Source organism: Dermacentor andersoni, chromosome 3 (assembly GCF_023375885.2).
Source record: "Dermacentor andersoni chromosome 3, qqDerAnde1_hic_scaffold, whole genome shotgun sequence".
NCBI lineage: Eukaryota > Metazoa > Arthropoda > Arachnida > Ixodida > Ixodidae > Dermacentor > Dermacentor andersoni.
Genome location: NC_092816.1, coordinates 80,717,745 through 80,744,140, shown reverse-complemented (window position 1 = coordinate 80,744,140; position 26,396 = coordinate 80,717,745). Strand labels below are relative to the sequence as shown.

The window sequence follows — 26,396 nt, the reverse complement described above, 5'->3', positions numbered from 1 at the left end:
CCCAAGTCGCTCAAGCGTGAGAGTAGCCGTGTGCATAGGAAAACCAAGTGCAAGATTCTGCGCTTTCCTCAGTAGGATACACACAAGTTAACGTTCAGTGCGAGCGAGGTTGTGATAAGGTCGGGGGTATAGTTGGTGTGTGTGTACCAAAGCCTGCAGAAGGTGTAAAGCATCAACCTCCTTAAAAGCATGTCGGCGCTTAGAAACCCGCCGAAGCATATGAATGATTTGGTTACTTTGGGTGGTGAGTTGACCAAGGGTATGTGTTTTTTTGGCGTTGGCTTGTAAAGTGAAACCAAGCACCTTTATGACCAATATATGTGGAACAGGTTTCGCATCTAATGTGATATTAAAGGACAAGTTCATCTGTCTGTCTGTCCGAGAGCCTGTTTTGTGACGATGAGCAGCTCCGACTTGGCAGGGGAATATGTGGCATCTCCACGCCGGACCTATTGCTCGATGGTAGTAGCTGCTTCCTGTAGCTGGGTTTCAATGTGTCCGAGGGAGGTTGTCGCAACTCATACTGTGGTATCGTCTGCGTAGAACGCATGACGAGCGTCCTAGATCTGATACAGGAGTGGAGGGAGACCTTCCATGGCAAGGTTTAATAGGAGCGGAGATTGAATGCAGCCGCGTGGAGTTCCGCGGTTTGATACAGGTTCAGTAGGGGAGCGGAGATCACCGATGGCATGGCTGGAATATTGATCACGAAGAAACTTTCTGATATAGTTATACACGTTCGCGTCGCAGCCAGTTGCTGCTAACTGTTCCAGGATCAAATGGTCGGAGAGATTATCAAACGCCGCCTTGCGGTCTATTGCGAATACGGCGCGGTGTTGTGTAGGACATGGTAAGTCTATGACGTCGTGTGTCAGGTGGAGCTTTATATCCTGTGTAGATATGCCGCCACAATAAGCATAAAGAGTGTCGGAAAATGTGGATGCGTCAGAAAGAATTTCTGTAGACAGAGCTACGCAATTTTCTCAAGCACTCAGGGCAGAATGGCGCATACGAACAGGGACGAGATAGAAAACATGGGCGAGCGCAGACTAGCAACAATGGTTTATTCTGGAAAACAGGCAAAATATATACCCTGGCATAAACACATGTGGTATAGCGTAAAGATTAGTGGGTAAACATTCAATTTCTACCTCTTGCAGACTCAACAATGGCCTCGCGATGCACATGTCAGCGGACATGTGGATAAAGAATGCTTCAGCAATCTCCCTCACAGTATATCTTTATGTCTTGATAGCAACCTGATTTCTTTTAGCAGCGGTTTGCACTTTGTTTGCAACGTAGGCACATATTAGATGACGGCTGCCCTTTCAAAGAAGCTCTGTGGTTCACTATCGGTTATCCAAACATCGTCTTGTTTAGCGAACGTACCACTTCCCGCAGGACAGGGGAATGTGATGCACTACACCCTTTCCACAGTCAACCAGACCGTCATGGTGTTTGACGTCACAATCACCCGACTTCTGGGTATTACCTTCAGCCTTTATTTCTATTGCTATACAGATGCGGCCCAATGTGTTTTTTTGACGAGAGGACGAGAGGACGACCCACCTTTCTTTTATGCGGTGAGACATGGTGTGCATATATGGAATACAGGCGACTGGCTTATCATTAGCGTTGGCCTTTTCTCTCGCGACATCTTTTGCTTTCAATTTTAACTCCTTCAGTACCTCTAGATCATTTTTCCAAGGCACAAGTTGAGAGAAATCGGGCGCATACTCTCTAAGGAGAAAGGTTTTCTGTCTTCGGAATCAGACGGACTATGGCCTCTTTACACTCTTTTGGCAACATACCAGATTTACATACCACATTCATGCAAGTCGGAAGCTGATTGGTGTGAGAATCAGTAAGGTAGCAAATACTAGATCCAGTCAGGACAAGGTGATGTGTTACGGCGAATTTCGGTAAGCACTGCGTGAATCTCAGTGATAGTTATAGGCGCGTTAAGATCAGCCAGTAAGTTGGAAGGACCGGCTTAGTCCGCGTAACGTGGTGTGTCTAGTGGTGGGAGATAACGCTGTCGTAACAGTGCAAGGCATTTGGAGTCTGGAATGTTAGCTGTGTAGAGAAGTTTTCAAATGCTTCTCAATTTCTCTCATTTTGCTTGGCCGGCCTCTTTTAGGTAGCATAGTAGAGACCAAGTACGCAAAGTACTGAAATTGCCCTGTAGTTTCTCATAAAGTGAGTGCCAGTTCTGACTGGTAAGGCTCTCAGCGTAACGGACTGCCTCAGCAGAGAGCTCTGCGATGTGCAGCCTCAGCTTCCTGCTATGACACAGGTGGCGCCATCATTTGGTTAAGCTACGGTGTGCTTTCCATAATTGTACAAGGTACGCATCTATGTCTGGTGCATCCGGTGTTGTGGTGAGGGCATGTGTGTAAAGATCTAGCCGGGTTTGGAATGTATGCACTCAGTCGATGAGCGTGTCGGCTGCGGAAGTGGGGCAAGAGGATGAGCGGAAGGCAGGCCAGTTTGTTAGTCTGATCTGGCTGGCCTCCCCCACAGTATGTCGCATTAATTAGAGTAGCAATTATTGAGTGACCACTAGCTTAGTGCTCGTCAAACGTGTGCCAGGTTAAGGAGTAACGGCCATTCTAAAGGTTAGGAACTGGGCACGTGTTCTGAGAAACGCTTGTGCCAAGACGAGTTGGTGCCAATGGATCAGTAAGTAGAGTGAGATTGTGCTGCTATATCAAGGTGCCGAGCTTGCAGCCTTTGGGTGTGTCATGAGAATATCTCCAAGTGAACTGAGGGACGTTTAAATCATCCGCAATAATTTTGGCTCTGCTTATACACCTCCTTACTTTAAACAATTTGTCGAAACGTGCATGACGTTCTAGGTGGCGGTTCTAGACATTAAGCAGGCGTAGAGGTTGTGTGTTGTGCTTTCAGGCGCTACTGGGAAGAAATTCAAGCTGCACATGCGGAATGCCTTGGTGATGCAATGCAAAGTCGACCACCGCATGTACACGAATGACTAGCGTAGCCACGAGGTCGTTCTGATTGCGATCTTTATGTACAGCATATACTGCATATCCATGTATACTAGGAAGGGTGCGGCGTTCCAGAGGAAATATGATGTCTGGTAGATAGATGTATGTTTGTAGATACTGTATGAGGTTGCTGCGATTCTTTCTGAAGTTAAGGGAATACCACTGCTATGCCATGAGCTGAGAACAGGCGTTTGGGGTGGTAGGTACATACGCTTTACATTTCGCCATCACTATATCTAGTAAAACATAAACAGCCAAATTCATTATTTTCTACGTTACAATTTTCAATCCCAGTTAATTTCCCCGATGCTTTCCTTGGCTTCACATTCTATTATCTTTATATGGTCATCGCTATAGTAAAGGAAATTTAAATGGCAATATTTAAATTTTAATTGCTAACGTAATGTACATCATGCCGTTCCTTTACCATCATTATTTGTGCCTGACCGCTGGTGAACATTTGCATGTGTAAGTAGTGCAACACTAGCAATAAAGAAAAATAATGAAAGCCAGTATCTTTCATACCGAATTAGACGCCACTTTTCTGTACTGGGTAGGTTTCAAAGCTGTCTCCTTGGCGATCCCGGAGGTAGCGCACAGCCTGGCTAATAAATGCGCATTATTTGTCAGGTGTTTGTTCTTTCAGTGCTTGTGACTCCTAACATTTAGGTCTCAGAAGATTTAACATAAAAGTCATGTGCTGTTGGTGGTTCGTCTCACGGCATTTGATTATGGACTGCCATTCTCAAAATCCTGAGGTAGAATTGAGGTAGTGACTGGTGCGAGCAATTTGGTGTTAGAGTGGTGTTGTAATGTAACTCGCATATACCGTATGTGATATGGCATGGCATGGCATGTAGCATACATACACTTAAATAATTACGGAAGCGGACGACGACGATGACGACGACAACAAGAAAAATGCGCTTGTATCATGTAGACAAGAAAGAATTAGAAGGCGCCAGTGCATGCAGTTGATGTGCCATCATTCTTTGCGCTTCCAATCAGCTCCCCGGAGCAGAAAGCCCCAAGCGTTTAACTTGCATTGCTACGAGCCACCGGAAGCGTGTGCTGCTGACACATGCTTCAGAATGAAGCCTACGAAATTTCTGTAACACTTTTAGTGAATCAGACGCGCTCGCGTTTTTTGCGTGGCGCGTTGAAGAAAATGACGTAGACCGGCACCGTGATTATTGGAGTGCCTCAGTTGATGGCTGACACTCGCACACGCAGACCCAAAACGCGACTTTCATACTTACAGACCACACTCCAAAGTCAGCCTGTCTCGCGTCTGTAGTGTGCTTTGATAAAGACACTGGCCAAAAAATCTTATCTCACTTTTCAGAGGTCGAGAGCAGCAGCAGAATCATCAGGAGCGCTGCAGCTATGGCAACGTTGAAGTTCCAGTACGCCAGTCCCAGTGCTCTTTCTCGAAAACACCACTTCCGCCACACTCCTTTCAATTGATCGAGGCTAACCAGGGCGCGTATCTAGAAAATCTAGAAGTTAAAGCGCTTTATGATGAATTCCAGTGACACATTCAGAGCACTTTTGGTAGTAGTATTTCTGCTCCTTGCAGAGGAAGTGTATCTGATTGGGAGACTGAGAGTGCCTCCCGCATCTTTGATTGGCGGATTAGGAGCAGCTCTGCCGCTAGATCCACTCTACGGAGCATCTCCCACTCCACCGAGCATCCTGCATTATGCTGGGATCTGCAGAAAGGATAAACCCTATTTCATTTCTTGTTTCACCATTAGGGCATTTCGAGGTCGAAATTATTTTCCTACCCTTCCTAAAAATGGTGTTCATTTTTCGTAGCTTATTCCTTTCTGTCAACTCTACCAGCATGCATCCTCTAGCGTTCTTAGGATTGACTCCATAGTTGCCACTTGCTTGTTCATGCGCCTATTCTTTTTCCAACTTTTGCATTGAATTCGCCAATAACTACAGTATACTTAGTTTGCACTTTTCCATCGCTAGTTCAATTCTTTACAAAACTTATCTATTTCATCATCATCATGACTGGAGGCTAGAGCATAGGCGTGTACTACCTTTATTATATACCCCTTAAGTTTATTACGACTACTGCTGCCCTCTCATAAAGACATGCTGCCCGCCATGCCCTTATGGATGATCAATTCTGCTCCATACTGCTTTTTATCTGGGTGTCGTCTACTGCAGAGGCCGTAGCCGTTAGTCAGCCCCGCATAACCCTCATGAGTTCTTCTAACCTAACTAAGGCCATTGATATCCCAAACAATGCTTGGTTGTTGCATAAGAAGTCCTGCTAAGCTAGCTTCATTCACTATAGAATTCGGGCGTTGAACGCTGCCCATGTATAAATGGCAACGTTCAAAGTCCGAACTCTCTCTCTTATATATATATATATATATATATATATATGTATACGTGTGTGTGTGTAATGCTGTTGTAGTAATGGTACGAAAGCCGATGATAGCAAACTGGTCGTCTAAAATTTCGTGCTCTATAGGTCGAAAATGTGCCACGATAAAAAAAGGTAAGAATTGAAAAAGATCAACGTAAGCACAATCGTTCGCTATTTACCCAATGCGTTTTGTGACACCATACATTGTCTGAATTCTTTGTCTTCCATATTCTGTTAAAAAATGTACGTTTTCTAATGCCATTTATTGTGCGTTTTCTTTTATGATGTCCACGCTACACTACACTTTACTTATGTGTCCTGCTAATTTGTCTTTCATTTTTTTTTCTTGTTTACCTAAGAATGATTTGTACTTGCCTCTGAGTATGGGGTCCATTATTATACAAGCCGGCAATAGACCCAGAAAAGCATCCAACATGATTTGTGCTCATTAGGGAAGCAAAAGTAAAAATGTATATATTTACAATTCTATTTCAATAATATATTCATTATTATTATTATTATTATTATTATTATTATTATTATTAATAGTAGTAGTAGTAGTAGTAGTAGTATTCATGACTTATCGTACGTTTAAGCTCAATCGCTGGTGCTCGCATAAGTTAATGAATGCACACAAACATTCACTTGCGCACAGAGACTGATTAGACAAAAAAAGCTTTCGTTTAGAATTGGCTAAACCCTTTGAGAAAGACCCGGTAAGAGTAGCCAAGTCTTGCATCGAAGAATAACTTTAGAGCAGGGGTTAGCCGGTGAAAATTGGTCAGCAGAGAAACAAAAGCAATATGCAAATCACAATGTATACTGACATCACAAGGATATCAGTAATACCATTGTCTGTCATTGCGTTCGCAGTAAGACGCACACGTGTGAAATTACAACGAATCAAAAAGTAGACACGTTGACCTGAGATTCCTCATAGCTTTATTAATTGAGAACGCCAGAGGATGTTTAACCTTTCGTAGATGGCTGGCAAGTTCCTTCTCCGGCTGTACTCCCTCTACACACACAACCAGCGGGACACGGCCCATGCGATCCGCCGCACTGTAAAAATTTCAGTACATGAAGTTTACTTTCACAATGAGTGCTCTACCCTTTTTGACTTATTGCTTCCAAAGCAACTATTGCAGCTATTTCCATGACACTCTCGATACTTGTTTTCTTACCTTTGCTAATAAAAAAACAAAGAAGGGAGGCAAAGCAAATGAATCTGGTTTCTTGCTTAACTGTAGAAAGGTGAAGGAAAGCCACTATATTGAAGTCACATGTCCTGTTTCTTAAAACATATTTAGTACCCGACTTTCACACTCGCTAACGCGGGCTTAAGGTCTGTTTTGAGAAAAATACGTTTTTTATTAGAGCAGCACGAATGGAGGCCAGAGAAGGTCTTGCCGCAAATAACTTGCTAGGAGACGAGAGTCTTTCGCACACTAAAAATTCAAGCAGCTAGCCATGTAATTAGAATACTGTATTATAATACGCCCTCACCACAAAGCACATTGTGGCAAACAATACACCAGCGTGATTAACAAGACCCTAAAATGCAATAAATGAGTTCGCTGCCCATAATATAGATATGCAGATGCTCAAGGCATTCTTTACATATCACTTTGACAGCTGAAGGAGCAGGAGAATGTTGTAGGCAGCACACGGATCTAGCTTGCTAGGACTAGCTGGGCGCCTTCCCTCAGGAATGTTCGTCACCGTTCTGAAGCGCCGCAATAGGACGCGTTAAGGACGCGACAGCAAGACGAAGTAGGGGTGCCTTTAACGGAAAGCTATTCCAATATGTTTGTATGGAATTTTTGCCACTAGCCTCACTAACTTTCTGAACCTTTTTCGAACCATGCTATTTCGCCTGTCTGTCACGCGACATCTAGAAAACAGCGCAATCTTGTGATCTGATACGACGTATACACACTGATTTTGCCTAAGGCCGACCGTGAGAAAAAAGTTATTTCCGATGTTCCACCTTTCTTGGCCCGTGGCGACTGGCCAAAATTTATGCGGCTGTGCCCGCTTCGCCTGTTTCACATGCAATGTCACGAAAGCACGAGAAACTTACCACGCAAATTGATGTGTAAACACTAGAGATGACTAATGTGCCCAGACAACTGCCTTTCAATTTTTAAATAAACCGGAAGCTGTTACTTGCCGAAAGAAAGATAAGGTGACTAGCCGCCGTTCGCTCTTGGACTGGCTACTCGGAGCTGCTGGCGAGAACTGGGGCCGAATTCCCCAAAATGTTTAATCGAAGTGCTGTTTTTCAGTGGCTGATTGCCTTCGCTAAAAATATGTCCTACATCACTGTTGGCTCGCACGAACATTTTTGGCGTAAGAACAATTTTTGAATACCGGCCCTGATTCTTCACGCACAATATTTCTGTGTCTGTGGCATTAAACCAAAACCTTGCACTGTCAAAACGTACGCAAGATTTTCCTGCCAGCTCTCTGCAGAGTTGTAGTTCGGAATAGTTTTACGTTACACGGCCCAGCACACACTCTAGGAGACTGATCCAAACTGCGCATGGCACAGTGCGGTGCGCCTAACTCCGACCCTCACCCCCGCCCACCCCCCCAATGCCCGACATTACGCCCTGAAGTGAATCTACCAAGTGCTAGTAATAAAAAGAAATCAGGAGTAGTCAGACCCCATCTTTCCTGAATTCCCGCTCACCACGCATAAACACCGTGACATGCACCCTAGCCTATCATGGTGTTTCTGCGTGGGGAACAGGAATTCAGCAAAGCCTAGCATATGAGAGCCGAGACACTGTAGTGCGTGACAGAAATTTTTTTTTCATACTCCATATGAAGTGAAGGACAGTCCAAAAAAAGTACTCATCACCTCAAGTCTTAGGCAACAGGCAATGGCGACGTGGCGAGTCCCACCTTGACCTGGAACTCAGGCCGACAATAAAGGCACCCCGAAAACCCCAATGTATTCTAAAACAAGTGTACTCAGTAAATTTGACCATTTTGGTCACCTGCGTAATCAATGAGCTGAGCATGCCAGAGGTATCCCTGTTGCTTCTGCCATTGACTGGCGAGTGAAGTAAGTTCTCTGAATATTTTTGATAAATGCAGGATTAAGTAACAAAGCAACGCTACAGTCTTCCTTGAGAAGGATGCCTGTGGTACCATTGAGAACATGCGGGAAGCACTGCAAGCACTCCAATCGGTGATATCTTTCGGTCTGCACTAGCATGCTGCCTTTAAGCAGCTGAATTTTGAAGCTGAATAAGGCACCCTTCTTCCCCAACCATTCCGCCCAGTTAGATTGCCAACTTGGTTATGCTAATTATTAGAGAATATGATCTATGCCCGATATGAGGCGTAGTGCAAGCAAATAAGGTGTGTTTTTAGGATATTTGACAAGGCTTAGAAATCAAAGATGTATTTCAAACTCGCAGTCCTAACCGGACCACTGCTCTTCTATTTGCGGTTTAGTTCAGACACTAGTCCATGTCGTAGGGAACGTCATTTTCTTGTCGTTCTGCCATGCCCCACAAAAGTGTCTTGATATTGTATATGAAGGCTTTCGTGTGTGCAAGCTGTGTGCATCCGGTAATAGGGGGCAGAACCCTAGTCCGATACAAAAAAGTTGCTGTTTCGCCCGAAAGACGAGGCATCTATTATAATAGCAAATTAGTAGGCAGTCATAAGAAGTAACTATATTACTTTTAATGACCCTGTACACTTCTAAACACTCGCTTAGTAGCTAAATTAGCAAGCATGATGTCAGCTCGCACATGTTCACAGTTCACACTCGATGACCGCGCACACTCGCTGTCAAAACGCTGGCGTCAGGAAGCGTGGCAGTAGCAGCGAGCGAAATGATCGTCATGCTGTATATTGCTTCAACGCAGCCTGCGCGGCAAGAACACAACACACGGAAAGTTACGAGCCGTCCGGCCACTTATATTCTGCCCTCAAAACAGATCGCTTTTGGGACAGACAATTGTTTTTGCAGCTAAGAACATGATGGTCTAAAAGACCTCTTCCGTTTTATACGCGACTTCCCAGCCTCTTAAGGGAAGAGTTCCATTGTCTTTGGTATAGCTAAGAATTTCCTCAACCACATGAAAACGCGTATAATTGCCAAACCCACTACGCCTAAACTTCGCCGCCTACTATTGTCTTTACGACCTTTAGTTGCAGAGGACATTCGTCGGCTGAAAGAGACAGGTGTGATTGAACCAGACCACGTACCGGAATGGGTCTCCTCTATAATCGTAAAAATAAATTATTGTAGTATTTGCCTGTGTGTCGACCATTGAGAAGCGAGCAAAACCGTTCTTCTTTACAGTTATCCACTCCCCTATAACGAAGAACTTCTGGACAGCCTTGTAGAAGCAGGACACTCGCACAAGTTAGATACGGCACGCGCTTATCATCAGGTGTCGCTCCATCGACAAAGTGGTGATTTGGCAGCCTTTATAAATACACAAAGGACTTTAACGGTTTAACACATGTTTGAGATCGGCTTCGCTCTCCCAGCCTTCCAACGACTAATGTCTCAAATTTCAAAACAATGCTCTGGTGTTTTGTTTTACATAGATAACATTACTGCTTCTGGGAAAATTCAAAAAGTCTACTTGGCAAACTTTACGATTGTTCTAAGGCGCATAAAAGGAGGGCTCAAGCTCAATGAGAAGTGTGTACGTTGCAAAAATGATCTTTCATTTCTGGGCCACACAGTAAGGTTCAATGGCGACATTTCACAATTTAGACAACGCAGGAAACTTTAAAAACAGCTCTGATCCCGCAGATGCCGCCCCTCTTCGATCGTTTTGGTTTAGTGCATTATTATACCAAGTTCATTCCTAACTTAGCCGGTATTGTCGACCCTATGCTGGCTCTTCTTCGCCAGAGAGTACCCTATGTTTGACCTGAGAACGTTGGTGCCAGATTCTGAAACGTCAAGATGGTGCTCGATTCTGTTACATTAGGTAGTGGTGGTGGTGGTGGTGGTGGTGATGTTGAAGCAGGCGGGGTAAGCCTGGCATACATAGCCGCAATTGTTCCGCCTGATCCTCCTTCGAGTTGAGATCAGGGGTGTGTCACCAGGTGTCGATGAGCCCCGTGTCTCGCAGGAAGGCTGTCAGCAGTCGTTGCGCTCTCTTCCTGAATGCTGCGAGCCCTCCGGGGAAAACAACGTCTTCGAACGTCCTGTGAGTGAGACCGCTTTTTTGCAGGTTGTCGACCAACGCTTTTCTTTCTGTGTCAAACTGTGGGCATAGCCAAATGAAATGTTCGATGTCACCAATGTCACCACAGAAAACACAGAGTGGGGAAGCGCGAAGCCCAGTCTTGAATAACCAAGCTGGGATGTATGCGGAGTCGGTCCTGATGCGGTATAAAAGCGTCGCTCCATTACTCCAGATGTTCAATGTATCACTTCCAGTCGTTCTCACCGCAGATGCATCATAACGCGAATTCGGAGCTGTTGTTCACCATGTTCACGGACACACATTAGATACTGGCGTTTGCTTCAAGGACTCTGTATCCTTCATACAGAAAGTTCACCGTTGGAGAACACGAAGCTCTCCCATATGTCTCAGCGATCGAGCATTGACACACTCATGCTTGGGGGCATCGTTTCACACTGCACAAAAATCCCCAGACTTTAGTACCTCTACATTAAGGCCAAGGCACTGGTAGACGACCACTTCGTATAGCACCGTGTGAAAGCGATTTTTCTGATGTGACTACACAGCGCAATACAGGAAGGGACTGGAAAATCAATTTGCAGACGCTTCGTCCCGCCTTCCAATCCCATTACAGCAAGATGGAAATTGGACGGACGAAGTCGTCTGCTTCATTCAAGCCCCGTCTTGCATCACCACAAACCAATGCGAGCACTGTCTGGGATTAGACAACAGGTTACAGCAAGCCATCTTCCACGCTCAGTCGTCGTGGCCTTCGCACGAGTCAATTCCGATTGAACTTAAGAGGAAGCTTTAGCTCGGGCCCAACTGCGACGCGGCCTATTCATATACATGTAAAAAAGCAAAAACGTTTTTCTGAGATAACCCCTGGACCGAGAGAGAGAGAGAAGGAGATTCTTGTTGATGGGAAGGAAAGGTTGGGGTAAAGTGCAGCGCAGTAGCTGTCTCTCAGCAGAGGACACCTCAACCACGCTGCACAGGGGGTAGGGAATGAAAGTAGAGGGAGATAAAGTGCACCAGAAACAGCAGCACGCCGCGGAAATGCGATGGAGCTAAAGGCGGTCGGCGAGGCCGACAGCCTCGGCGAATGTCAGGAGCGCACGTAGTAGTGTCCTGTGTCGTGAAGGGCAGCCCGAGGGCTCCAGGACTTCAGTCACGGTGTCGCACGGCAGGCCGTGCCCACGGTAAACACGGGCAAGAGACGCGCGCGCGAGCGAAAAGTTGGGGCACTCACATAGCAGATGCTGGTGTGTCTCGATCGCGCCGCAGTCGCGGCAAAGGGGAGAGGGGGCTCCACGCAGTCGATGCCGCCGCTCGGCGGGCCACACAGATTTTAATGAAATTTGTTGCATTTGAGAGAGAAAGTTAAATTCTAGTCACTGTAGGAAGCGGAATTTTGATTTAGGGCTTGAAATTTGTTAAAAATATTTTAAAAATTCAGAAGTTAGAAAAAAATAGAAGAACGAAGTTTACAAACTAATAGCTCTGCATCAAGAAGAGATATCGCGGTTCTGTAAACGGCATCCATTAGACCATTCAAAGCGGACAAATTTGATATGTTATTTTACATCTTACGTGAACTTGTTATGTTGTTCACGAGGGATCTTCAAATTTTGTAATAACATAATAATAATTTTTTGGGATTCATGTGTAAGATGTAAAATTTGTCCGCTTTAGATGTGCTATCAGATAAAATTAACAGAATTGCGATATCATTTTTTTTTGCTGTGTTACAGAGTTGTAAACTTGATAGTTTTGCTTTCTGAAAATTTGTGACGTTGTCAATTTTTAATAAAGTATAGACGACGTAAATCAAGAATTCGAAACAAACAGTCACTAGAATCTACGTTTGCCTTTTAAATGCAACAAACCACGTCAAATTTGGTGCAGTGGTTGCCGAGAAAAACGAATTCTACTTTTACATGTATATATATAGGAGCACCCGAGCTAAAGCTTTCTCTTAAGCTACATTGTAAGGTATGTCAAGAATTTCCGTTGAGAATTTGATGCTCCTTCGAGAGCGTCTCTTTGTTGCAGAATCAATGACACAATTTGGGGAGAACTGAGAACAGTTTGGTGGCCAGGTATAAGTCGTAAAGTCGAGCTCGTGATTCAGGCCTGAAGCATCTGCCAGGTAGCAAACAAGAGCGCCAAGGTAACTGCTACTTCACCGCAGCTGGTACCATCCCCAGAGGGCCCACGGTCACCGAAGCAAATGAGGCCCCGCCCGGAATTGTCAGGACAAAGGCACGTCTAGGAGATCGGTTTGGTGGCCAGGTATAGATCGGCATGTCGAGCTCGTGATTCAGACCGGAAGCTTCTGCGAGGTAGCGGACGAGAACACTAAGGTAACCGCTACTCCACTGCAGTTGGTACCATTCCCAGAGGGCTCATGGCAATAGGTAGCGCTCCAGATCGTTAGTACCCTGGAGTGACCTCCCCACGACTTTCGATACGCGATTACATTGTTGAATTACACCGACGAAGTTTGGACAGGCTTCTAGGGGAGAGCGAACAGAGATAGCTGGCAGGCCAACTCTTCATGAATGAAGGTTTTGATTTGGGGCAAGCTGGAAATTAAAGCCACGTGAGGAACAGTTTGGTGGACGAGCGCTCGCTGCTGGCGTAATTCCTCGAAGCTTTGGCAGTAGGTGACTACGGTACCAACGGTAGTAAGATTCTTAGCTTTGAGCATTTGAAAAGCGTCGCCATTAATGTACTTTAGATTTTGTTTACAGTTCTCTTCCCCAGCTATCATTTGGCTCACTCGGTTGAAGAGATCAATGGCGTCCTCGATATTACATGTGAAATTCTCGCCCGGCTGTTACACTAGTTGAGCGAGGCACTGTTTGGCGCGAAGCTCTCGCAAGGCCAGACGGCCCAACACCTCCACGAGGGCAGTCTTAAACTAATTCTATATTGCAATCGTGGCGTCGTGGTTTTCGTCCCATTTGCTGTGATTGATTGCTTACCTGTTGGCACCACGAAAGCCAGTAGTCGACGTCAGTATTAGCGGTGCCACTGAGCACAGCTTGGTCTCGTTGATGAACGGCACCGCAGGTGACTGGTCCACTTGACGAAGTGGATCGCACTCCGACGTCATCTGGCATTGTCTTCGTGGTAGCGCCGGGGAGAATGCTGCTCCGGAGATACAAAGCGAGGCGTTGGGTTCCCCCGCTCCTCCACCAAATACTACGAGGTGTATTGGTCGTTAGCGGCACTCCAAGTCACGTCGGATCCAGTGCGGAGAGCAGCCGAGCAGTACCAGCTAAGCGCCAGCGCGAGCAAGAACAGCGACACCGGCCCTTTGCTCTTTGTCTTCCACACTTCAGGAGCCATACGGCCACAGTAACGCTTGTGCTACCTTCGTCATTACAAATTTAGTAATACTGACTAAGGCACTCTGAGCAAAATGTTAAAAAAAATGCCATCACTACATTGGGAATGGTGTGCAGAATAATCTGAGAGGCATACACCAGCCAACGCCCTGACTGTCACGCAGCATCATTCAGCATAAGCGTCCGCCGCGGTAGCTTGTGGCTAGGGCGTCGCGCTGCTAAGCAAGACGTAGTAGAATCAAATCCCGAACGCGGCGGCCACATTTCGATGGGGCCAAAGCCAAAAAAACCCATGTCCCGTGATTTGTGGGCACGTTGGAAAACCTCTGGTGGTCCAAATTTCCACTACTTCGTGCCTCATATTCTCTCTATGCCTCCCAATACGGCATGCCTCCTAATGAAATCGTTGTTTGGCCCAAAACTCCGTCGAACAAGGCTGGAGTTTCTGTTTAAAGATCAGTACGCTCACTTCAGGTTCTGAATCGCGGTCATCCACTTCAAATCGTTGCTTCAACCTTTCGAAGCGCACAGAGGCTCGCATCGGTGGTGAAACACCTCCGTGGCTTTTTAGCCTGCAGGCGAGCCAGTGCCTCCTTTGAAGGCGACGCCGATGGCATGCGGGTCTTCATATGGGTGGTCGCCATGTTAGTTTCGGAAGAAGTTGCTGGGTCTTCATTATCGACAGTAGATGGCAATATGAAATGGCAACAGGCAAAACAGATTGGTTGGAGATGATATTAGCCACAATCTTAAAACGCATGTAATGCATTTCGCTACGACGCACACCACCACAACAGAGCACCCCGCCATACTGTGCACTTGTCCATATGGACGCTGCCGAGCTAGAAGAAGAGAACAGGCTGAAGGCGGCATGACAGGCAGCTAAAGACGCCAAGGAGACAGAGCGCACTGCGCAGCTACAAGAAGAAAAGCGTCTGAAGGAGGCGCCACGCAGCGTGGCGCCACTATCGAGGCAACGTAACACGCGCGGCGCAGAACTCACGGAACACTAGCGTTCAAATGAACACAGGAAACCCCGTCTCAGCGCCAAGAAATCAGAATGAATTGTATGGTGCCCTTTATCTCCCTGTTGAACAGGATTATTAGAAAGGACAAATAAATCTTCAGCGTACGAGAAGTTGCAGCATGAGTAATGTTGTGAACAAACATAAGAAAGAAATCGGAAGTAAGTTTTTTTGCAACTTGTTTCGGCAGTAACTAGCGTATATAATGTAATGTGGGCCAGAAACCGCATTTTTTTTTTTTTTTACTGGTTGCCCGGTTGATCTCATTTTGTTCTCGCAACATGCCCGGATAACGGCTCTGGCTTCTGGCTCAGGGTCACTTAAATGTAGCCGACAACGGGAGCGCAAAAGCATTTCATTCTTAAAACGCTGGTCCGCTGCGCACGATCCACTGGGGACAACATCTGCTAGCGCCCTTGTCTTCAATGAGACTGTTCTTTCTCCCAGAACTCGTTGGAACAGAGTATTTGAGCTTCACCGCAATGTGCCATCAAGTGGCGACTGTACTGTCACGTTGTAGTGACCGTGGAGAACGCAGTAGCAAATCCGTGAATGACGAAACTAACTTTTAATTGGGCCAACTTATGCCCACAAAGACAAGTGACAACAGAAGCACAACGATAGCGGCACACACATTCAGCAAGCATTGAAAGCTGTTCTTTCGATCAATCGCGTCGGCTTTTATACATGAGTCATCGACGTTTCCAGAGTAATCGCTGGTGCCCAGGTGTCTTCCAGAAAATACTACACAATTCACCTCGCGCATATAAATTACACCAGCTTCCTTGACAATTTGAAACGCATAGAACTATCGATAAGGTTCCAGTAAGTTCCAATCATGCAGGAACGTCTTGCGCTGAGCGATAACATTGAGGTGTGTAATGTGGGTGAAATGGTGTCAAAAGCATAATTAAGTGCATGTATCAGTATTATCTATTTTGCATTTACAGCGTCTTAAATATTGTGGCCTGTGTAAGAAATTCTGCTATGGACTTGAACGGGTTGTGCATCAGTCCAATGAAGAATTCTTGTTTTGCACCACGCCTAAGAAAACAACATTTCTCTGCAGGCATGTCGGGATCGGTTCGGCTGAAGAGGCCAGTCATTTTCTCAGTGAATATCACGATGTTCTCGTTGGCTAGTTTAATGCGTGCTTCTAGCAGAGCTTGGGCTCGCTCTTTGAGCACGACGACCTTGAAGATCTGTTGGAAGCCACTGTAAAAAAGATCCCGTATTATTAGGGCGAGTTCTCGATTCTGGAAGCACGTCCTGGCGGCGTTTTCCAATAAGAAAATGACATTGCGCAGCATGTCGTCGCTGTTCTAAGTGTCGATGGCTGCCTGGTGTACTGCAGCACGATCGGTGCCAGTGGCATTGGGGCTGTCATTTCTGCAGCTCTAGTGGCCGTGCAGTTCCTCGTCTTCTCGAGAAGAAATCCATAATCCTGGAGCATGTTTCACAGCCTAAGGCTAGAACTACGGCCCAGGACAACATTGGTATTGTCCTCGTGCTTACGGCTTGCTTTGCGGCTTTGCTGGGACGTCCGGTACATGAATGCAAAGCACTTCCACGAGATGTCACGCTGTGATAATGGTAAAGAACAATGGAGCGAAAACGTTGCGTATCCTGCAACTGACTTCTATTGAGCCAACCTGTGCTTATGAAAGCGAGTAGTACTCTCAAAGCACAACGATAACGCCGGGCACAGTCAAAGATAATCGAAAACAGATTTGTGGTACCATCCGATATGCACCTTCCAGTTTAAACACTGGTGCTTGCGCAAGGTACGAATTGTAAACACCACTATTCACGTCGCGCACTGTATTTGATTGCACGAGGCTCGGCGGCAGCTTACGCAGCAGATCGAACCATCGATAACATTTGAGAAACTTCTGATACCGAAAGGCGGGTCTTGCGCTGAGCGATAACTTTTAACATTTGCCAACCGGTGATATGCGGTCAACTTATCAAGTATTAAGGCATGCGTGTCAATATAGTCTTTAAAGAATATATCGTCCGTCTAAACTAAATTTATGTTTCTCTTTAGTATCCTATTAATGGTGGGCAAAACGTACATCCTATGACCAAAACTGGGCTACCGCGCAACTAACAGTAAATTCCTTAGCAGGTGTGGTTATTTTGTCAGTGCGCTAGAAAGGCCGTGATCTAGCAGTAACTAGCATTTCACGTCAATGATCAGAAGTAGGAGATTATTTCTGATGACGTTGTGTCCTCTGTACGTTGGCAACCTTGCACCCATATGTGCCCTCGTGGCACCTTTGGAAGTACACTTCATATACAAATGCTATTGTTTCTTCATTACTCTTTGTGAGGCTGTTGGCATACGGGCCTCCTGCTTATGTCATAGAGCAAGTTTGCATGCATATATTTGACGTCAGATGTCCCTCTAGGCAGTATTGAACGCATCTCTGTGGTTTCGCGAGTGACATCCAGTGTGTGTTTTCCCAATGCGCACTAGCGTGCTGGTTGAATAATATTAGAAAAGAATATTGCACATATAACAAACGAGAGAAACCCAAGCCAATATGAAAATAACTGACAATATAAATAATAACGGGTTTATTTGCTTACAGCCTAAAATAGTTTCCAATGCTATGGTAATCATGCATTCAAGATAGTATGAATTGGCTAACATGTTACAAAACATATAAGAATGCGCGTACAAGGTGCACATAAGGATATGCGCCATCACCAGCACTAAATTTCTTGAGTAGACAATTTTCTTTTGTGGTCTCAAGAAAACTATTTCCAATATTCTTAGCTCACTGTGTTTCCTCATGAGTGCTACTATGTGTTCAATCTCTAACGCCTACTTTGTTTCAGTCGAAATGAAATTGTGTTTCTACTGCATCATTGATGTTTTAAATTCTCATAAACATTCTATTAAGCAAGGTCATCGGAAGACAATCAGATAAAGATGTTTGCAAATTGTGGGTACTAGAAAGTAATGACCAAAACCTTTAATCGTTATGATAGCATGCAAATACCACTATGTGTGTATTTCGTTGAATATTCAAAAATTGTGTAGCAAAACAACATCGACATAAGTAAGGAAGATATAAGATGAACTTACAAACCCAAAACAACTACTCGAAGATCTGAAAACGAAAGGGGTTAAAGGTTAATGACCGCAAAATGCCAAAACAAAGGTGGCATAGCTAAGGTTTAATTGAACGCATTTCATTACGCATTACAAACTCTAGCATATCTATTCGCCAGAGAGAATTACAAACACTGAAAGTTAACATTAGCAGAATGCGGGAACAATTGTGTCATGAATTCTATAGTTTTACAATAGAAAATATAATGGCTACTATGTTCCCAATAGTGTGGTGCAGGCCTGCCATGGCTGCTTAGTGGCTACGGTGTTGGGCTGCTCAGCCCGGGGTCGCGGAATCGTATCCCCGCCACGGCGGCCTCATTTCGATGAGGGTGAAATGCGAAAACACGCGTGTACTTAGATTTATGTGCATGTTAAAGAGCCCCAGGTAGTCCAAATTTCCGGAGTCCTCCTCTACGGCGTGCCTTATGATCATATTGTAGTTTTGGCACGTAAAACCTCATGATTTTTATACTGTGGCGGACAAGTGAGCAATAGGCATGCCGCAGCAAGCCAGTTCTTTGAGACAAGAGGCCAGTAGCCATTTCCTCGCCCGACGTTTTCTAGGAGGAAAGTAGAAATTGTGACCATTCGGTGGGTGGCGATGCAGTGTAAATACATATAATATAAAAACCCTTGGATAGCACGTAAATATTTCGGCATATATACCAACTTAAACTAATTTTAAACTTACGCTGTAAATTTTAAAGATAACAGATAGCCCAAAACAAACGAAAATTCATTAAGCGAAAGCAAAAATCAAGGCGTCAGGGACCAGGGTCTATTTGTTCTAATTTCTTAGAGTTCCTTCAAGCAATGTTTACGAGTTACGCACTCCTCGATACACCTGAAAAAGCACTAAGCCAAAAAACCGTGTACTCTCTCTTGGCACTACAAATTTTTAAAAACTGTAAGAGGATATCTGCAATCTGTATACAGTACTAGCATATAGCAAAATGCGCCTGCAGTCAGGAGTGCCTTTCATTTATATGCAGCACGTGTAAGACAGACCCCTCTAGGGGACTATCTAATAAGTGACTTTCACTCAGTTGGCTTTTACTAATGCCGAATATCTGCCACATTTCTTTACGAACCCGCACATCGTGTTATGTGAATGGTGGTGACGCCCAGGAAGAGTGCGTGACAGTGCACGTGCGCCAGCATTTAGTACAGAGTACCATCATCGATTCAACAGTTTTGCAAATATTACAGAAAAAGCTCGATGAAAAGCTATCGCATTTGTCAGCGTTTAATGCTGTTTGCTCGTTCGTTGATTTGAATGTAATGTATAGGTTAGAATGCTTTTTGCGGATGTGGGGACGGTTGGTTTGTTTCCTGCTACGTTCCCCTTGCATTTTAAGCTTTTTTCTTGCCTAAATCAAGGCGGATAGAAGAAGCAAAATCATACGACCAGCTGATTTTGCAGACAATAGCAGCTAGACGAAATATAATTGAACTAGAAAGTATTTCATGCAATAGGGGAAGTATTCGACAATCGGTATAAATTGGCTGTAAACAAACATATAGCTGCAGTGTGAGCCCATTCTTTTCAGGCCTTGCGCTATCACCCACACAATTGGCCGGATAAACTGGTATCGTTGTCTTTACACAAACGAAGCATCTCCACAGACGGTACGTCATACAAAATGGAAAATATTCCGAACAGTGACTTGGAGCACGCACAATTGCTACAATCCACCCTGACTTAGTATTGTGCACAAAAGGAACAGAAGGGCTTGGTACGGGCCACATGGACAGGCGTTTGTCAATGCTACTCACTTTTTTCGGGCACGTCAACTGCGCTAGGGGCGTGACATCGAATTAGCAGAAGACAGGACGGACGCAGCCTTGGGAACACAAACTGCGCTAGCGACGAAACACCGAAATAGAAGAAGGCAGGGCAAGCACAGCTTTGGGAACTTACACTGCTCTAGACAATGTCTTACCAACTTGTCTCCCAACACACTCCCCTTCAGTTCCATTTTTTGCTATATTTGTGCGCTACAGCAAGTGGAGCAACAACTAGCTAAACCTCTACGTTGCCTAATCATGTTGCTTTAATTTACCCATACCAGAAGTTCCTACAGAAGATTTGTAAAACAATACATATGTTTGTAAATAAGTGGAGAGAGGGACACGATGTTTAGTGGCATGCTGAACATTAGATGGAATCCTTTTGTTGCGTAAGTAATGAATATTACTGCCACTGTTATTGTCACAGCGCCATGGACACGCAACCATAAATTAAAATACAACTGATCTGCAGTGAAATTTTTTGAAAATTTGAGCACATGCTCTTGCTGTGCCCAGCATTAGAGGCCTCTTCAGTTCAAACCAAGGCCTCCTGGGAATCTGCCTTCAACTTTCTTGAGCATCTACTACTCCAGGCCGTCCAGAAGACCCATGATGTAGCGGTGGGTCGCGGCCTGGCAGTGCCATCATGGTGAAACCATCGGCTCATTGTGGGTTACCCGGAGGCGAGCTCTTCAGGACTTCAATAAAGTTTACAAATAAGGTACTTTGCGTGTATTCGCGGGCTTCTTTCGCCCTCGGAAAAACTTTGATACAGCACGTATTGAGCAACAGAAAGGTGTATTGGGATTTTCTCAGTTTGCTCTAGTATTCTCACTCACACTTTTCATCAAATTATCATAATTGAGAAAACTTGTTAATCATTTAAGACTAATTATCGAATTGGACGGAATGCAAGAAATGATATGAGTATCCCCAAATGACGGCAAACAACGTAACCTTGGTTCTTTTCAGCAGCGCTGCATTTCCATAATTTAAACTTTGGCTCAAGTTAAGTGAACCGTTTTCAATAAGTGCTCTCAGGCATGTCCTTCGTCATTTTTCGCTACATAATGAATACCGGACTTTCTGGAAATATTGACGTACATACCACATATTAAATATTCCTAATCAGTTTTAATGTATATCTTGTGGTAGATCGAGTTCTTTCAGCAAACTGTGCGAAAGTTTTACTTGATTCATACGTATCTAATGCCACTTTAATGCATTTAGAAGGAAGGTGTCAAACTCATTCCGCACCCGAACCAGAATTCTACCGTGACTGAACTGCAACCCAGACCGATATTCTTAGAACGTGCCTAAACCTGAACTGAACCTGCTCCACAGGACCACAGGAGCTGCTCCGAACCTGTGCCCTTGGCTAACGCTTGGACATCCGTCACGGAGTGGCTCTAGATCATGGTCATCCAGTCGTCCAACAGGGTCAGGGCTGTCACCACCTGCTCCGCCACCTCAGTCGACTTTGTTCGAACCGTCATAGAGTTCGTGGTTTTCCCATCGTGATCGCTGCCTGTAGCTACGAATGCCATCCCGTCAGGGGACCGGGCAGCATGAACAACACAGCAATCCTGCGCCCGTTCCCGAGCCTCGACCAACAGAGCCCTGGCCCTAGCTCGTCTACGACCAACGTTGTGTTCGGGATGAACACTACTTGGCATTGGAACGACAAGGATGCGTTACTGCTGTTCCCGAGGGGACAGCAGAAACGAGACTTGATTTCCGCCGGAGGAAACCCCCGTTCCCACAGGATGCTTCTGTCCACTTGGGTGGTGGACAGCCTGGCGTACTGGGCCCTCCCCTGTGCTTCCGCAATCTCTTCCAGAGTGTTGTGCATGCTGAGACACGTCACTCTCTTCGAGCATGTGTACATGGGGAGCCTGAGGGCCCTCTTGATAGTCTTCCCGATCAATGTGTTGAACTTGCCTGTCGCCAACCTTTGGCAATTATAATGGCAGCCACATTGGTAAAATGACACATTACAAAGGCGTGCACCAGTCTCATGAGATCATCCTATCCAACAACCTGCTGCCGGCTGGAAACTCTCGATGTGAGACTGATGGCATTATCCGTTTTCTTGGCTAGTTCATACACCATCAGGTTGGAGCCGTTCGACTCGATCGTCATACTCAGGACCCGGAGGGAGTCCACCCTGTGGATCATACCGGCCTGAATCGTCCGTAAAATGGTGTCGACGTCGTCTAACAATTTCCAACCCTTCGGTTCGAGCCTCTTTTTCCTGAGCCTCTAAAGGAGAAGTTCTGATTTCCACCGTGAACACCAAAGGCCTGTCGGCTTGAGATATTCTTCCGTGATCTCGACCGCTTCCTGCAACGCAGCCACACCCCGTACGTCACTGCTTCCGGTGCGCCAAATGGTGACGTCGTTGCAAAGATTGTCGATTAATGCCGTCAACTTAGAGTCTTCTCGACAGCCCGATCGTGGCAAGGCAAAAGAAGGTCGAGGACATGACAGACCCTTGTGGCGTCCCTCTGCGACCCAGCCTAACCGGGTTTTAAACGAGGTCTCCTGCCCTGAGAGGGGCTTCTCTGTCCGCAAATAACGAGCTCGTGTAGACGTGGAAGTGCTTGCCCAACCGGAGAATAGATATCTCGTTCCAGAAAAACTCGCAGGAAGCATTATCAAAGGCCTTCTCCAGGTCTAATTCGAGTATGGCTCTCGTGTCCGTCGTGTTGCGGTAAACGATCTTTGAGCAGTGTCGTGGCGTCCTGGGTTGACAGTACTGCCCGAAAGTCTATAATATTTTGCAGGTAAATATTCCGGTCGTCCAGGTATTGCGAGACCCTGTATAAGGTTGCGTGTTCGGCCACCTTGCCAATGCAAGTGAGCTAAATTGGCCGGAGATTGTCGAGACTGGGGGACTTGCCCGGCTTGGCAGTGAGGAGGGCGCTCCTCCACATCTCTGGTACACTTCTGTCATTCCACAGCAGGTTGATGACGTCCGTCAGCTACTCCTCCGACTGGTCGTCCAAGTTCCTGAATGCCTCGTTTGTAACTATATGCAGACCCGGGGCCGAGGAGTTGTTTCAATAGTGTAGGGCCCACCGAATCTCTTCTGTACCAAACTCCGAATCCGGTCCCGGATTCGTGACGCTCCCCTGTTCTAGGACGTGAGGCGCCAGACTGGAGGCTACAGGCAAATACTTCTCGATCAACCTTGACATCACCTCCTACTCCGAGGATTCTTGCCTGGCCCCGTACCGAACTCTTCCCAGCGTGCTCCGCTGGTTGCCGAAGCTCCTAAAAGCTTCGGCCTTGGCATCCTCAATCCCTGCCGCCCCCATTATTGCTCTGCCAGCGGTTGCTACTCCAACCCTGGATCCTTCGAGCCCACCGAGGCGACGAATTGAGATCTTAGTGTCTGTCTCCCTTGGGGGACACTAAAAAAGTAATTTTCTCTTTTGTCAATCTCCGCTTTGCGGCTCTCTGGCAGGCACTTCAGCCTAAGGCAGAACGCCTTCCGGATCGGTGACGAAGCTCCTGCCACCGGTCTCCTTGGTGGCCGCGCGCCTAGCCACGGGCGTATGTCAGCCCAAATCTTTCGTAAATAGCTCCGTAAGTACCTCCTCCCCTGCCACGGTCACTTCCATTTCGGCTAGAGTAAATCCGGAACCCCTTTCTCGGTCGCAGATGGCCACGAAGAATGGCGCCACGCCGGGGTTAGGCCTAATCTTGTGGGCCAAACAAGAAACACTGATAAAAAAAGCGAAAAGTTTACCCACCGGCAAAACTTTGGTGTCGGTGGAACTCTCGTCTTTATGCGTCCGTTGATATAAAGGTTCATTCGGTAAACTTCCAATAAATGGCCGGAAACTTTTCAAAAGCGGGAGCCGGTCTTCGCCCACATTGGCACAGATTTATACTCTTCGTCTTCTCCTATCGTCACAGTGTTACGTCATGTCAGCCCCTGCAGCGTCAGCTCCAAGTGTGCGCTGAAGCTATATCGCAAGCAGCTACCACTCAGACTGGCGATGTGCCAAGGAGCATCTACAACCAACGTACACACGCCACGAAGTCCTCTCAGCTCCCCCTATGTTTCCCCAGTACTGTTTGTTTTAGGGCGCAGCTCTAAAGCTTCCGTCATGCGCTGAGCATCGGCGTTTGCGTAACTGAGCGAAAGAGCACGGCGAAGAATGAAAGAGCGAACTCTAAGCGCAGCGGTGGATGAAAGACGGGGTCATAGAAAAGAGGGCAGGGAGGAAAGCGCATGAAGAGGGTGCAGTGGTGCCATAATACAGAAAGCGGAGCAGAAAGGTATGGCGAAATTGTGAGAAGAGCGCTGTGCCGCAGAAGATGGGCTCTGCGGCAACGACCGCTACGATATGGCGCCAGAGTAGCGCGACGTCGTCGGTTCGCTGATGGCAGGTGGCGAGGGCGTCCGCTGATACCATTATGGAAGCAGAGCGCTGCATTAGGGAACGTATGTCTGCGCCGGCTGCTGTGAATCGCGCCCCTACGTCAGCTACGGCCAACCTTTCGCGATATCCTGATGAGCGAGGCAGCCGCGCCAGACTTCGCTCGGTTCGCAGTGTGCCGCACGAGACAGATTACCCGGGCCAGCAACGCGACTCGCAGCCTTCTGTTCCTGTTATAAACCGTGCATATATAGGATGGTAATAAAAAACATTGACAGGCGAACTTTATTATTTTTTCCGTCACTGCTAACAAATGGTAAACGTTATGCTTCCACGCACGACGCACCTGCATGTGTATGAAGTTTCTCGAGTGTTAGCGATAGCTCTATCCGTTGGCTGTTGTCTTCAAAGCTGCGCTCAAATTTCGCGTTATAGTGTATGTAAGTGGTCGGTGAATTTTTTCATGCCGCGCCCTCGCTTGCCGCCTCGGCGACATAATGGAGGGTGCTTGGAAGGAAGGAAGGGCGGGAGCCTCGCCAGCGAGTGCAAGGCTTTGGTTCCATGCGATCAGTGTATGTGCCATGGAAGTATTACCTTACGCTCTTGCGAGGAAGATCAAATATGGTCAGCCTCTACGCCATCAGCATGGTCTGTTGGCAGGGTTTGTAGAAGCGAGGGTAACCGGGGCCGAATGTGGCACTTAGTTTGGTTGGTTCAATTATCCCTTTTGCTCAGAACTCCGTCAACTGGTACTTCTTTTATATTGTTTCTCTCTAAAGCGCGCGTGCTGCCTGGTCTGAGTGTCGGAGCGGTGGCTGTCACCTCGATGTCTACGCTGTGCACTGGCCAGGCTATGAATAGGTTCGTCAAACTTCGTATTATGCTACTTTGTTTTTTACATCTAAGTAGCACGCTGTCCTTTGAAATGCTTAAACTCATGTGGCACCTTCAATAACTGTGAAGTGAGCTGAGAATTCATCTCTGCTTTCTTGTATCATAGGTGCGGCATCATGTTAGTTTGTTTCGTTATTTTGACGCACCATTCAGTTCACATTCCACATGGCTTAACGTGAAAAACTTGACAAGCGTGGTACACAGCATTTGCAAGACATTTGTAAAATTGAGCGAAAGCAATATTTGCTATGGTATTTCTTTTTTCGAATTTTCCCCTTCATACAAGTTTTAAAAACATAAGTTTTATGAGCGAATTACCACCACTGTTCCGTATCAGCTATGGTTCTAGCCGATTTCGGGGACCGATCCTGAAGTTAGCGCATCCTTACAAGATGACCGATTTGTGCTATTATATACGTGCCCCAAGGATCAATGGTCGCCGTGATGCTGAGAAATATATATATATATATATATATAAATACGTAGCACAACTTCCCGGTTATTTTCGGTTCATCTTCCCAGCAATTTCGGACGGTTGACGGATTGATGTCAAGCCCTTGAAAAAGATTAGTCGACAGGCCGATACGGTTGCGCAAACAAACCGAAGGCACCCACAAGGCAGTACTTCTTATTGTTGTATATATATATATATATATATATATATATATAACTGCAGCGGTGGCGTAGAGGTAGAACACACGCCTCGCGTGCAAGAAGTCCGTGGTTCGAATCCCGGTGCCGCGCAATTTTCCACCGGATTAAAAAAAAAAATCCGCATGTTGGTATAATTGCATAAACAGGCCTGGAGTGTGGCCTGATCCCGGTGACCAGAACCGGTAACGCACTCCCTCACCAGAGCAGGATTGGCCACCCTGGTGCAGCACTTGGCCACAACCTCCTATATGAACGCAACAATCAAACCCCGGCCCTCAGTCCCCAGCAGCTGCGAAGCAACTGACCACGGCGGCGGTCAGACCTGCGACGCTGCAGAGGGTGCTAAGAATCCCTGGCTCCGGACAGGCCGCCATTGGAATATGAGCCTGGCAACGTTTACCGCTAGAACGTTATCTAGTGAGGCGAGTCTAGCAGTGCTATTGGAGGAATTAGAGGGCAGTAAATGGGATATAATAGGGCTCAGTGAAGTTAGGAGGCCAAAAGAAGCATATACAGTGCTAAAAAGCGGGCACGTCCTGTGCTACTGGGCCTTACCGGAGAGACGAGAACTAGGAGTCGGATTCCTGATTAAT

The 26,396-nt window shown here is 46.3% G+C and overlaps 1 long non-coding RNA gene across 1 annotated transcript in view; it reads right to left on the bottom strand.

Moving 5' to 3' along the window:
- Positions 1 to 6,321: 6,321 nt before the first annotated feature.
- Positions 6,322 to 26,396, bottom strand: part of LOC129380441 (uncharacterized) — a 42,764-nt gene continuing 22,689 nt past the window's right edge. Inside the window, exons 3-4 of the long non-coding RNA XR_008608466.2 lie at positions 18,044 to 18,068; positions 6,322 to 6,459 (exon numbers count right to left, since the gene is read on the bottom strand). This is a non-coding gene — a long non-coding RNA (uncharacterized lncRNA). The remainder of the gene's footprint in view (positions 6,460 to 18,043; positions 18,069 to 26,396) is intronic.